The sequence below is a fragment of the Scophthalmus maximus genome, chromosome 9, assembly GCF_022379125.1.
Source record: "Scophthalmus maximus strain ysfricsl-2021 chromosome 9, ASM2237912v1, whole genome shotgun sequence".
NCBI classification, from domain to species: domain Eukaryota; kingdom Metazoa; phylum Chordata; class Actinopteri; order Pleuronectiformes; family Scophthalmidae; genus Scophthalmus; species Scophthalmus maximus.
Window position 1 is genome coordinate 14,392,352 of NC_061523.1, and position 12,596 is coordinate 14,404,947.

Here is a 12,596-nt window from a genome sequence, read left to right on the forward strand (position 1 = left end):
CGCTCCTCTAGGCCTCAGCTCCAAGCTGTCATGTTGAAATTATTTAGTATATTTGCATAAGTAAGAATGCTATAAATAATTAAGCGGTCGTGGACCCCAGTACACTGGGACAACTATCTCCTTAACGCACACAAGTTCTGTGCAATTCTAATCCACAGGCACCAGCAAATGGCATTCTACAAAATTAAAAAGAATATTACTATTACTCTATTTTAGTGATACAAGTCTGGCCTCCCAAAAGCTATATAGATTGGTGCCTGTATTTTTTTTTTGCGTGTGCAGATTGAATAGAACAGCATCAACTTTAATTACGAGACCCAGTGTCTGAAAATGAATCGCCTTGTATAAATTGCGAGGATATATTTGGAGTGCCCACGTGGAGTCAAATCTGTCCTCTCCATATTGAACTGGAGCCTTGGAGCAGGAGTGTATAAATCCCCAGGGCGGTAAATGTGTCACCTTTCAGAGGGTCACTAACTTCATTAAGGCAAAAATGGAGGCTACGTTCTCATTCTCTGAGCCGGCACAATAGGGCCGAGCCTAGTCTCAGCCGCTCCCTGACTCAATCTCTCTCAGCGTATTCTGCTATTGATGGTGCCTTTTCAGAGTACTGCCATTGATGAGGTAATGCTATTAGCATAAACGTCTGATTCACAAAGCGCACACAAACAAATGCTTCAGGCTTCCTAACACAAAGAGACACACGTTTTAAAAGTGTATCGTTCCCAGCTTTCTTCCATCCTCTCCGACTTTAAATGATCAGTACAGCCGTCTTTAATGCGGCGTATTTTACAAATGAAAGGTAGACTAAGGCTCTGTGACTTCACACAGCTTGAACTCACAGCAGCCGTCGGTGCAATATTTCACATTCAGCCTCTCCAAAAGACATGGGCCAGTACTATTTTTCTATTCCAGTGGGATAGTTTGTAAAGGTGGTGGCAGGTTCGGGAGGGCGGAAGCACGGTGTGAGTGATGTCGCAGACAGCTCTGGCTGCTTTTCGTCAGATGGAGGTATATGCCGCAGCCTGCTTGTGATGCCGCCGTCTTTTGTATTCAGGGGAATCAACTGTACCCCGCAGAGCTTTCGGGAGGAATCACACATAGCTGACGCCACAGATCCCCCCGATGCTGTGAACAATTTTTTCTACGTTCCCTTCAAGGAAATTTGAATGGCAGACAAGTGGGGATAATGGAAAACAATTGGGTGCAGTCGACAGCACGACTGAGATCAGACCCTGTGCTCTCATTTGAGATGATTCATCTTCACCGAGCAGTGGTGATGTGTGTTAAAACAAAATGATGATACCTGTTTACTTACTCTGCAGAGTTGACTGAACATCGAATACAAGTTCAGATGCAATCTCCCCAAGTGACTGACTTCTGAGAAATGAAATGATATTTAATTTGTTTTCTAATTCAATACAGCCTGCGGGCTAATTTGATTGCTCTGTCATAAGGTAATCTATTATCCATGGTCTTGCTGTGTGTTTCCAGACACCCTGCTGTGCCACACTTCTGGGTTTTCTAGTTGATCTTATGGCCACAAACAAGGTCAATGCCAGCTGTAACCTGCAGCAGTCCTGTTCCGCAACATCAACACATCCTTTGGCCATTCTCCGATCGAACACCAAGGCATCCACCTTCAGCTGACCTTCCATTCTTGCGGTCAAACATTACAGCTTGTATAAACACTAAACACATGTTCGAGAGAGGGGCATGAGAGTGCTGGACAGCATGCAAAGCAATTTCCAACAAACCTTGAAATGAAAAATACTTTGAGTGAAGAAAAGGAGGGGTTGCTGCAGTACAAATTCACTAGCATCATATACAGATTGAACATCTTTCAATCTAATACAATCTAGAACGTCACCACAGACTTGAGCCTGGACAAAATCTATCAAAAACTGCAGTTATATTATATCAGACTTATTACTGTGTATATTTAGTAAACTCATTTTCAAACACGTCATTCCATATTCACTGCTGTTGATAATGTATGTTGTGATTTTGCGCTTTAGAAATAAAATTGAAGTGAGGTAAAGTGAATCCAATCAGTGTATGTTCAAAGATTAAACCTTACAAGAGTATGATTCAGTTGAGTTAAATTCTGCAAAAACTCCCACAATGCATTCTGAATATGTTTAGATCTAGAGAGAGCCTATGAAGTCAGGGGAATAGGTATGTATGACAAATATGAAAAATAGATCTTTATCTGTTTAAGGGGATATATTTTTGAAATAAACATGATGGGGAAATAAAAAAACATGTAGCTCACTTTGCAAGTTGATGTCATTATTAGTTATTAGTTTGAAAAGAATGACAACTTTTGCTTTCATTTTGTTTCTGTTTGTGTTTTTTGACTGACTGACCAAAGCCTCAGAAGTTATAGGGTTGTCGATTAAATGCACTGTGTATGCAATAAATAAATAGTAATAATTAATAACAATGTTGTTTTCAGTTCAGCTTAGATACTAAAGCAGCACAGAAAACAACCCCCATGAATGATGTGTTTCCATTTTCTGTAACAGCAGTGAATATTGGAATTAATTACATGTATTGTGCTTGACCATTATATTTTGCCTTTATTGTACTGATATGCATTCAATCCCTATTTTTTCAGTGATGGGCATGAAATCCACTAATGTAAATACAAGGCCTGACAGGCATAAACACACACACACACACACACACGCATGCAAACACACACGCACACACGCACAGACACACACACGCAAACACAGCATGGATGCATATTGGCTGGCTGATTTGGGGCTCTTCAGTACAATAGTGAGATATTTAACATGACAGTTGATGATATTTACTGACAGAGCTAGTTACATCTTGATGAGCTTCACATTTAGATCTGCACACATATCACGATTCAACTCATTATTTCAGCATGCATAAACTCATTATTGCTAATTAAAAGTTTAATTGCATGCATCTAGGACATTAAATTCCTCAATCAGCCATCAGGAAGGTGGACTAGGCCCCTGACTCATCATACAGTGTTAATTGGTGCAGTCTTTAGATTTCTTTTTTTTTGTCGGAAACCTGTGCGCATCAAACTCACATATTGTCCAGTAAAAGATTTATGATGTTGTGCTCACCACCTCCATGTGAGCGTGGATGATTATGGCTGTACCTGAATTATACTTGTTAGAGCCCGACTAGCAGGAGGCTGGCGAAGGCTTTTTGTTTGTTTTACAATGCGTAGCTGTACTGTTAATTTGAAGGTCCACCTTTTTTTGTTTTTGTTTTGTACTTTCTCCGGTTTTCGTACATGGCCTGTCACTTTTTTTCTTTCTTTTAGTTATACAACATTCTAGAAAGTGCAAAAGTTCAAACATATTCCAGAACATTACTACACCAAGAAAATAAACCTTTCACAACCCAAAGTATTATCACATAGACCCTCTGCCCCTTTCACTGTCAGGTAATCTGGGATCAACGGTTTTCTTTTTCCGCCAGAAAATTTCAAATGAAATGCAGAGGCTTATATTCAGCGGTACGATATGTCCTTGTCTTTCATGGAGCATTATGAGGTACTACAAGTACTACGGCTGTGATGACTGCAAAAATATTATCATGATCACATTAGGTTCTTGTGTGATAGGAGATGAGATTAGGCTGAGAGTTGGAGAAAGAGTCACATACGTGAGCATGTCTCTGTGTCTGGAGGAAGACCAAAAGACCCAGACAAGGGAAGAGAGAAGATCCATTCAAACCACGAGAATCTCAGTTGAAGTAATTGGGTTTGTAATTACCAAGACTTTATCACTTGCCTCGGCCGGCACCCACACCAAACGTACAATCAGGATAAGCAAAAATGAATGGGCATTAATAATAATAGCGCTATTAAAACCCTTTGGTGTTGCGCTGAAAGGAGAGATGCCATTGCTTTCATCACAGCTCTGGCAATCATCATTCGAGGAGCCTAATGTCTCACTTCAGCAGAATTACAAATATGAGACAGCCCACTTACATGCTTGATGCATTTCACCATTCTTCCTGCTTTCTCGGGTGACATATTCCTGATGCGCACTTGGGACTGCTTCACACTTTTGACGATGTGTACTCATATGGATTCATGTTCTATTCAAGATAGCGCAAAGCTCACGAGAGGCGGAAGGAATGAAAACTATCTTACACGGCAATAAGTCATGCATACACGTTGCTTCGGCAATGAAATAAGAATGCGCAGGCCAGGAGACAAGGTCTGTGACTTCTCCGGAAAAAAGCCTTCCTCTGTGGCAATGAGTCTGGAAATTAACTTTTCCCTGCACGTCAGACTCGAATGCTACTTGGTTTTCTTTACTCTTATCAAAAGGGAGGTATAGTATAATCCCCGGCGAAGGCAATAAGAGCTGTCACTGTCCCTGCTGACAAGGGCGTGGAGGAGGAAGTAAATATTCCATTTTGGCAATAAAAACTTGACATGCTCTTTGGAGGGCAGAGACCGGCTATGCCGTGGAGGTCAGCGATGCCATGTAGGAGGCTGACATGTATTAAGATCTATAAGGAGCTCTGCCAGGGCTGACAGCTTGTCAACGCCTACGGTAGAATTTTATTAACCAGATTTTATTATTGAATCGGGAACGAAATGATAAAAATATCTCGGTACAGCCTGATATTTAGTCGTCAGTCCTCCTCATCAGTCGTCAGTCAATGAATTACGTACGTAATTGATGACGTATTGGATTTTCCCACCAGAAACATAAATTTCCGAGCGGTTCTGTGTAGCGGCGATAAAAAAAAGTGAGATGTAAGAAGTCATGAAGGAGTCATTGCTCCTTCCCTTTTTTTTTTTTTTTTTTACTTTTTACAACAAATAGTGCCAGATGTAATAAATGGCCCCTTTTTAAAAGGAGACAATGTGATGCAGATAAGAGGGGAGTGAGGTCGTCCATATATACTCCTGACTAATTACTTTTGATGCATTTACTGAGACACTGCTGACAACTGCGAGTCTCCAAGCCACATACGTATTTATCAGCACTTGTGGGACCCGTACAGTTCATCGCCTGTAATCCATCCAGCCTTGTCTACTCTCGACCCTGTTTGCTTTCCCAGTGTTTGACCCATTGTAACTGAAAGTAATTGCAGGCAGAAAACAACATCTAATGATTACTTTATCTGGGAGTCAGAGAGAGAGACTGAAAAGTCCCAGACAGGTACTTTCAACAAAAGGAGGAGGCCTTTTTTTTGTTCCCAACACACAATTTCAGACAACAAAGAATATTATTGACTTGGCTGAGATTAGAACACCAAAAGAAATAACAAAGCGCAGGGAGAGGACAAAGTGCACAAAGAGAGCGAGGATCTCCTGAACAGCCTGGCGCCAAACACTTGCCTCCGTCTTTTTGTTGCCATTGATTAAAAGTATGTTGCAGGTTGAAGCAAACCGTTTCCACACTGAGCATATACAACGGCAACATAATTTGCAGACTTAATTTAATGTAAATTCCTTTATCTCCAAGTCACCTTTGTTGTCAGGAGTAGAGGGGGGGAAAGAAATCTGTTTTTTATTATCTCCGTGGCATAAAATGTTGTTTTCCACAACTGTGTGATTTCCATCAACAGAGAGCACAGCTTGGAAGGTAGAACACAGAAACAGCTCCCTGCTCCACACTTGACTTGTGTGTGTGTGTGTGTGTGTGTGTGTGTGTGTGACAGAGAGACATTGGTTGATTACGTCTCCTTCATTATATCTGGACCACCATTGGGCCTCCCTACCCAAGGACAAGATGCTGGTGTCACCGTCAACACAATCAGGCCTGGCCAAATACCCAGCGTGGGCCAGATAGATGAGAGGTGAAAACACCATAACAATCTGCAATCAGCGCTCATCACCGCGAGGACACACAGAGGAGGAGGCGCAGGGTTGCTACGGGGGGTAGATACACAAGAAAGGCTCACGTACAGTTGGCATGCGCACGCACACACATACACACACACACACACACACACAAACACACACACAGGAACCAATACATGTCTTGTGCGAGAGTAGCCATCAATTCTCTTATTTGTGAGTCTGAGTGCTGTCATTGACAGGGAGCACACACAAATGCATTTTATAAAGTTCAATCACAATTTGTTGCACATGGGTGAATGAAAATGTCCATTTTGTGTTGATAATGTGAGTTCTGTGGGAAATGAAAATAATAAAAAAAGAGTGTGGAATGAAAGGGAAGTGGAGATATTTCCAAAGAGGGCTTATTAAGTGGGACAAGACAAAGTAGCTGCTGTGATATTTGCAAGCGGATTGGATTGTTCCAGCCGGACTACTATCTGAACAGTCATGGTTTTCAGGAACTGATTTCAGTCAAATAATGTCACTAAAAAAAAACAAAAAAACATAAATGTCCTCTCTATAATCAAATGAGAAGCTGATGAAGCACATGGACGTGCTCAAAGAACAAACCTGTTGCACTGGGAGACAGTGACAACGGGATGTTTTCCGATAATAGCCACTAACAAATGAGGGCCCTGGTTCACGTGATGGACGGCGGTCGAGAGAGACAAACCGTACGGCAGCCTACCCCCGCGCTGCATCCTGTGTCATGTAACAAAGTGAATCCATCACGCTGACCCATTGCCCCCAGTTATTATGGAAAACAAGGATGAATCACATTAACATTGAAGAAGATCCCAGATCTGGCGGCCTGTCTGTGCGGCCGATGGATTCGGCAGGAGGAGAAGAAGAGAGGGTAATAAACAAGGTGCCACAGCGTATGCTATATATCTTGCAGTCGTTGATGATTAGCTCTGTTTTCCCTTAGCCATACATTACTGTTATTGCCTGCATGGCCCGACAGATAGGGAGTGGATACAAAAGCATCGCGGAGCCCATCTTTCAACGGATAACTGGCAGGCTGAAAACCACTCAGCACCGGCGGCAGCATGATTTTAGTGTGCGAGTGACCCGGGCATGGAGGAAATTGTAATCTCTTATGTGAAAGAGCTGAGAGGAGAATCTACTGTTCACGTTTTGCTGTTTTTTCTAGGTTTTGTGTTGACTGTACACATAGGTTTTTCTAAGTGAAATCCTTTTGTGAAGTCGCTACAAAATGAGGCTTTCTTTCAAAGTGTCAACAGCTCAAGTCCGGGCTTTAAGTTCTACTTGACAACCCACAAAATGTGTAATCTATATGAGGTGTCAATGTCAGGAGCAGACACATCCCATCCTATTTCTCCTTTTCTTTCTCCACTTTCAAAAGATTTTGAGGACAGCTTAGGCATGAATGCAGACTGGATGCGGTATTAGTCACAGTCATCAGTGTAGCGCAAACTTATATTTGAAATATCAGTGTGTAGTGTAGCATGGTGGAGGTTTTAATATGAGGGGCAGCCTCTCTCCTGATCCCCCCGTGCATGTACACTTTAAAGGTTTTCCTTTTCCGAAGCGACACAGACCCTCCTCCGGGGACAACTATTAATTTTTCACTGAAACCTCCCCTGAATAATGAATTCCGTCCTATTTATACGCTGTGATAAGTCCACTGAATGTCTAAAAGGGGGTTATCATGAAAAGGGTAAGGCTTTCAGAGAAAGACCTGTCCCTGCTTAACATGTTTAATTCATCCGCATCGCCATGTTCTTGAAAGCAGCAGGAAAGTAATATTATGTATCACTGGAAAAAAAAAGCGGACACAAACGGCACATTCAATAAGAAATTGCTTTTTACTTGTTCTGTTTTGACGTTGACTGTCATGATCCCGCACCCAAACACCCGTCGTTGAAAGTTCAGATATATGTCTTTCACTCCCCCAGGCCCTGACTGACGGAATATGTTCTCGCTGAAATCACAGAGGTACTGGGCGGCTTGTGTTAATGTCTCTGTCACTATGCACTTTATTCTGGGGTGTGTTGAGTGCAAGCATTGTCAACTAACATTCGCAACAGAGAGAGAGAGAGAGAGAGAAAGAGACAGATACTTATAGACAGGCGGGGGGAGAGTGCGGCAGTTGCTGAAATGTAAAAAAAAAAAAAGGATGCAAAGTTTAACTCGAAAAAATAATGAATTAAAAACACATGCATAAACCATATCTCAAAATCTGTGAAGATAAGAGAAATCAACTGGCCTTGACAAACATTCTCAATACTTAAAATAACTGTTGCTATATTGACTTCAATTAACTCCAGGAGAGAAGAAGCTTCGTTTTTATGCAGTTTGTATAGCAGCACTCTAAGTGAATCAAACCCTTCATTACAGTTTCACTCTCAGACTGAATAACCATGAGGCTGTCTCCTAATAAAAACGGTTACTCTTACATGAGCAGGATTAATTGATGCTGCACAGCACCAACAGCATCACACAGTGCCAATGACAGATTAACAATAATACGGTGCTGATTTTAGACAATATTGTGACTTAAATGATTAAAACGTACGTGCAGATGCAGTTACAACTCAGTGTATTTAGAATTTAGTTCACGTGCAGTCTGGTTATATACTAAGAAATTATATACCTACTGTATTTGATATTGAGTCACCATTTATGATGATGACTATACTTGTCTCCTTAAAAATACTTTTTTTTTAGTGCTGTTAATTATATAATTGTCCGAGTTGAGTGTCATCGTATTTTCACTCATTTCCATCATAGTCAAACCAGGAGTTGAAAACCACTTCCTGTGTCTCCAGCACTGCTTTCATTTCTCAGGTGGCGAGTCTGACAGCTCCACTTTGGCTCTCAACAGTCAATTGGACGGGGAAAAAAAAGAATTATGATAAAATAAAAAGGCAAAAGCAGGAAGTAGGTTCGCTGATTGTGTTCTGGCTGTGATGATGAGTGAATGCTCCAGTGGCTTCAGCAGTCCGCAGAGGAGGAGATGGTGGAAATAGCCACACAACTGCTTTGCCCTAGAGACTGCCGGCAACCCATTGACCTCAATGTCTTTCATACTGTTTAGCCCAGAGCACTAACTATCAGATATTAACACCCCACATCTTTGATTTTGTGTGCCTGCCAGGCCCTCGAGGACGCTTGTATACGCTGTTTGTCCCGGGGTACCATCCTCTTTGTGTCAGTTGTTACGTTGTTCTCCTCTAACATGACAAACACCCACAAAGAGGCAAGGGTATGTCACATTTCAGCTTGCTGGCTTTCAGTATCAGCTCTAAAGTTGACATGTCTCAGTGGCGCCCGGGGAAGGCATGGAGAGACGGGAAGTTTGCAAAAACAAAAGAAAAAAAAAAAACCAACCCTGAATATTACTATGTTTGGTTTCTGTTGAAAAAATTGTGGGAGAAAATTGCCAGGGCTTTGCCTGGCTCAGCTCCACCAACACCACAGCTACAATGACATCACTGCAGTCAATTTCATCCCTGCAGTTTATTTCAAGCTCCTGTGTCTGTGTTCGCATGTACACACCTTTATGCATGTGTGTGCGAGTGAGTGTATGGGTGTGGGGCACAGAGAGAAACTGGCTCTCTAAGTAATTCAGTGTGTGAAGGCACCAATACCCATCTCTATGATAATATCCTATTCACTATGAGAAAAGACAGTAACACTGATACAATTCATTTCCCCTTTATTAACTGGTGCGGAAATGTTGAGTCTGGCAGAAGTGACTTCTCAAGTCTTTCAGGGCTGAGGGGGTTGGCAGAGTTTGTTTTATGGGTGGGAGGAGCAAACTACTGTAGCACAGGGTAGGTGATTTTAGGAGCAATGCTACCATAATAGTGCAAAGCCAGAGACAAGAGGCCTATTCCTCTTTGACAACAAAATTAGCAGGTATACACTGGTAAACCCCTTTAAAGAATGACAAGACAAGGAGTCCCCCCCCCCCCCTGGTGAGATGTTGATGGATATTTGTGGGGTTTTGACCAGTGCAAAATGGGGAATCCATAAACATTTAATGGCCCATTGTGTGTCTTATTTTGCATGGGACACTTTCAGAAATCTTTCGGTAACAAGTGTTTGAATTCCATGTGTAACATCAAGTCAAGTCCAGTCAATCACAGTGACATTCAATTCACCATAGAATTGATGACTTGCCATCAGTCTGCCATTTTTATCTCAGCATGATGTCCTTTTTCTATTTTTCTTCCTCCCCGACTCTTCCTCTCTCCACTCTGATATATTGCTAATTATTTCGACCTATCAGGTAGACAGTTTCAATTTCAATTAAATCCCGTCTTCTGCGCTGACCTTGGGGTGGACAACAGGGCTGGTCCCTCAGCCCCCAACACCTCCTTTGGCAGTTAAGGGTGCCATTTAAGAAGAAATTTGAACTCAATTTGAGCCCGACTTCGGTGGATACATGCTGAGTTAGCCCCTTGTTGAAACAGAAGTGTGCTTGCTATATGTATTCCAGTGAAACACTTAATGTGATAATTGAAAACCGTCCAGTTAAAGCTTCAAGGCATAGCTGGCCAAAGACAGATTTACAGCCATATGCAGATAATCTAGCTTGTCGCGTATGGGTTGTGAATCTTAACACACTGATTTTATGATGACATATTGGGTGATGTCAGTTTACACAAGTTTTTGCTCAGAGTTTCCCCAAGAGGGTAAATGTAGCCATGCGCCGCTGGTGCAGCAAATGTCCAGTCCTCATAGCACTTGATAAATAATCCAAAATAGCTGGATTAATAGCTTAAAATGATACGTTTTGCGAAAGAAAAATCAAAGAGCTCGCCACACAGACAAACTGAATGGTATATCCCCGCTGCAGCGAACAGAGGGCACCATGTATGTAAGAAAAACAATTACGTGATATTGACAGCGAGTGCAATCAAAGGCTCCCCTGCCAGACTCAATGAGGTGCCAATCAAGTGAGTGTCTCTGCCTCACGTTGCTGCTGCTGCTGCTGCCTTTCATTTCAGAGTCAGAGGAGATTCTGCCGTGGTGAATCATCAGTCAATAGCTCAGAGCTGATGGTTAATGCTGATTGATGACATTCACCTAGCCCCTCATGCCCCCGAAAAATACCTATCATCTGCAATAAACAGAAAGGGTGTGAGCTGAAATTGGAAGGAGGAATCAATTTTGATTATTATGATGATTATGAACGTACTTTTATTAGTAGTAGTGGTAAAGGTAGTAGTACTGGTATATGTAGAAGTTCACGTAATCTTGTTGTGATTAATACTGTTCCGAACTAGCTTTACAGCATCTGTCACTATGTTTTGATGGCTTTATTGTTTTTCTTTGCAAGAATCTGGCTCCTTATTGGATGTTGCTAAAGGTCACCCGTGATTGATTTAGGCCATAATTAAAATGATTATTAAAATAAATGATAAAGCACCGGATGCTTTCTCTTCATTGTCCCCTGAAACAATGTGAATTAGAATGTCATTCAAAGCACGGCGCTAGCCGACGCAACCTGGAGGGGTCGAAGAACAATTTAGTGCACGCGTGTAATTCAAATGATTCTATCAAATGTGACATTTTCTAACGCCACAGCACTCTGCCACGCTCTTCCTCCCTCTCACCTGTGGCGGCTCGCTCACCACAAGAAGAACCTAAAAAAATGATTTAAAAAATAAAGGCGATTGTTTGTTGACACTGAAAAAGATAATTTCTCTGGAAACATCTTAATGTGAATTTATGTGAAACGTGGCAATGGTGAGCTGTAATGGGCTCTGTCTAACCCAGAAATGTCAAGCAGGAGGAGGAACACCGCAACAAAACATAGGTATGATAGTGAATTGCCCAGAAGTGTCACCCCTAGAAAGAGAAGAAAAAGATTGCCTTTCCCTCCCGTCTTTGCCTGCACTCTCTCTGTCCCTCTTGATCTCTCGCTATTCTCCCTCTTTCTCTGTGAATCTGTTCATCTTTCGAGATTTCATTCTGATCTTGAGAGGAAATCTAAGGTGTTCTGCTCCATTATTAAAGCATGTGTTGTATCAGGCAACTTGCTCTGCAAGTTTTCTACACAACAAGGGAAAAGCATTAGGGGATACCGTCTAAAATAGAAAAGAAAAAAATAAATCAGCCATTGTGGTCCCTTATGTTGCCAAGTGATGGTTTCCTTCAGTGGGTTTTGCAGCATCCCTCTCATTATCTCTCCTCCATTCCTCACCCACACATCACTTATTATTTACAATCGCTCTCAGAGAGTCAACATGTCGAAGTCAGACTTAAGGGAAGGTGGATCTCCTCACCATCTATCTCTTTGACATAGACACAGAATAAACTAATTTACTAATTTGCAAGCATGGGACCCTCGGCATTCACGATTCATTATGGAAATATAGCCAGACATCATACCTCACCTCATAAGAAACAAAATAAAACAATATTATACGAGAGACCTTCAAACAATGTGCACCGCCTAAACAAGCTCGGCAATTTAGAGACTGAGAGAAAAGCATCTGGCTCCCGTCAGCATCATTTCAAGTGCTCTTTCAAAGTTTTTAAAATGTAATTGCCACAATTATCATTTAAAATGGTCAGAATGCCCCAGCTAGTATTTATTTTCATTTTCATCTGATATAATTAATCTTTGCTAGTAATATTAAACGTGTTGAGAGCTGTTCTCTGTGTTTGTTAATAAACAGTTTCTTAGAGACACGTCCTGTCAAAAGCAATTATCAAAAAATTGAAATACTATAAGGAACAAATCACAATGATGTTCCATGTG

General features: G+C 41.6%; 1 protein-coding gene across 1 annotated transcript in view; it reads right to left on the bottom strand.

The window, feature by feature from the left end:
- pcdh11 (protocadherin 11) overlaps positions 1-12,596 on the bottom strand; it is a 123,171-nt gene that overhangs the window by 5,296 nt on the left and 105,279 nt on the right. The gene's annotated exons all lie outside the window — the stretch shown is intronic.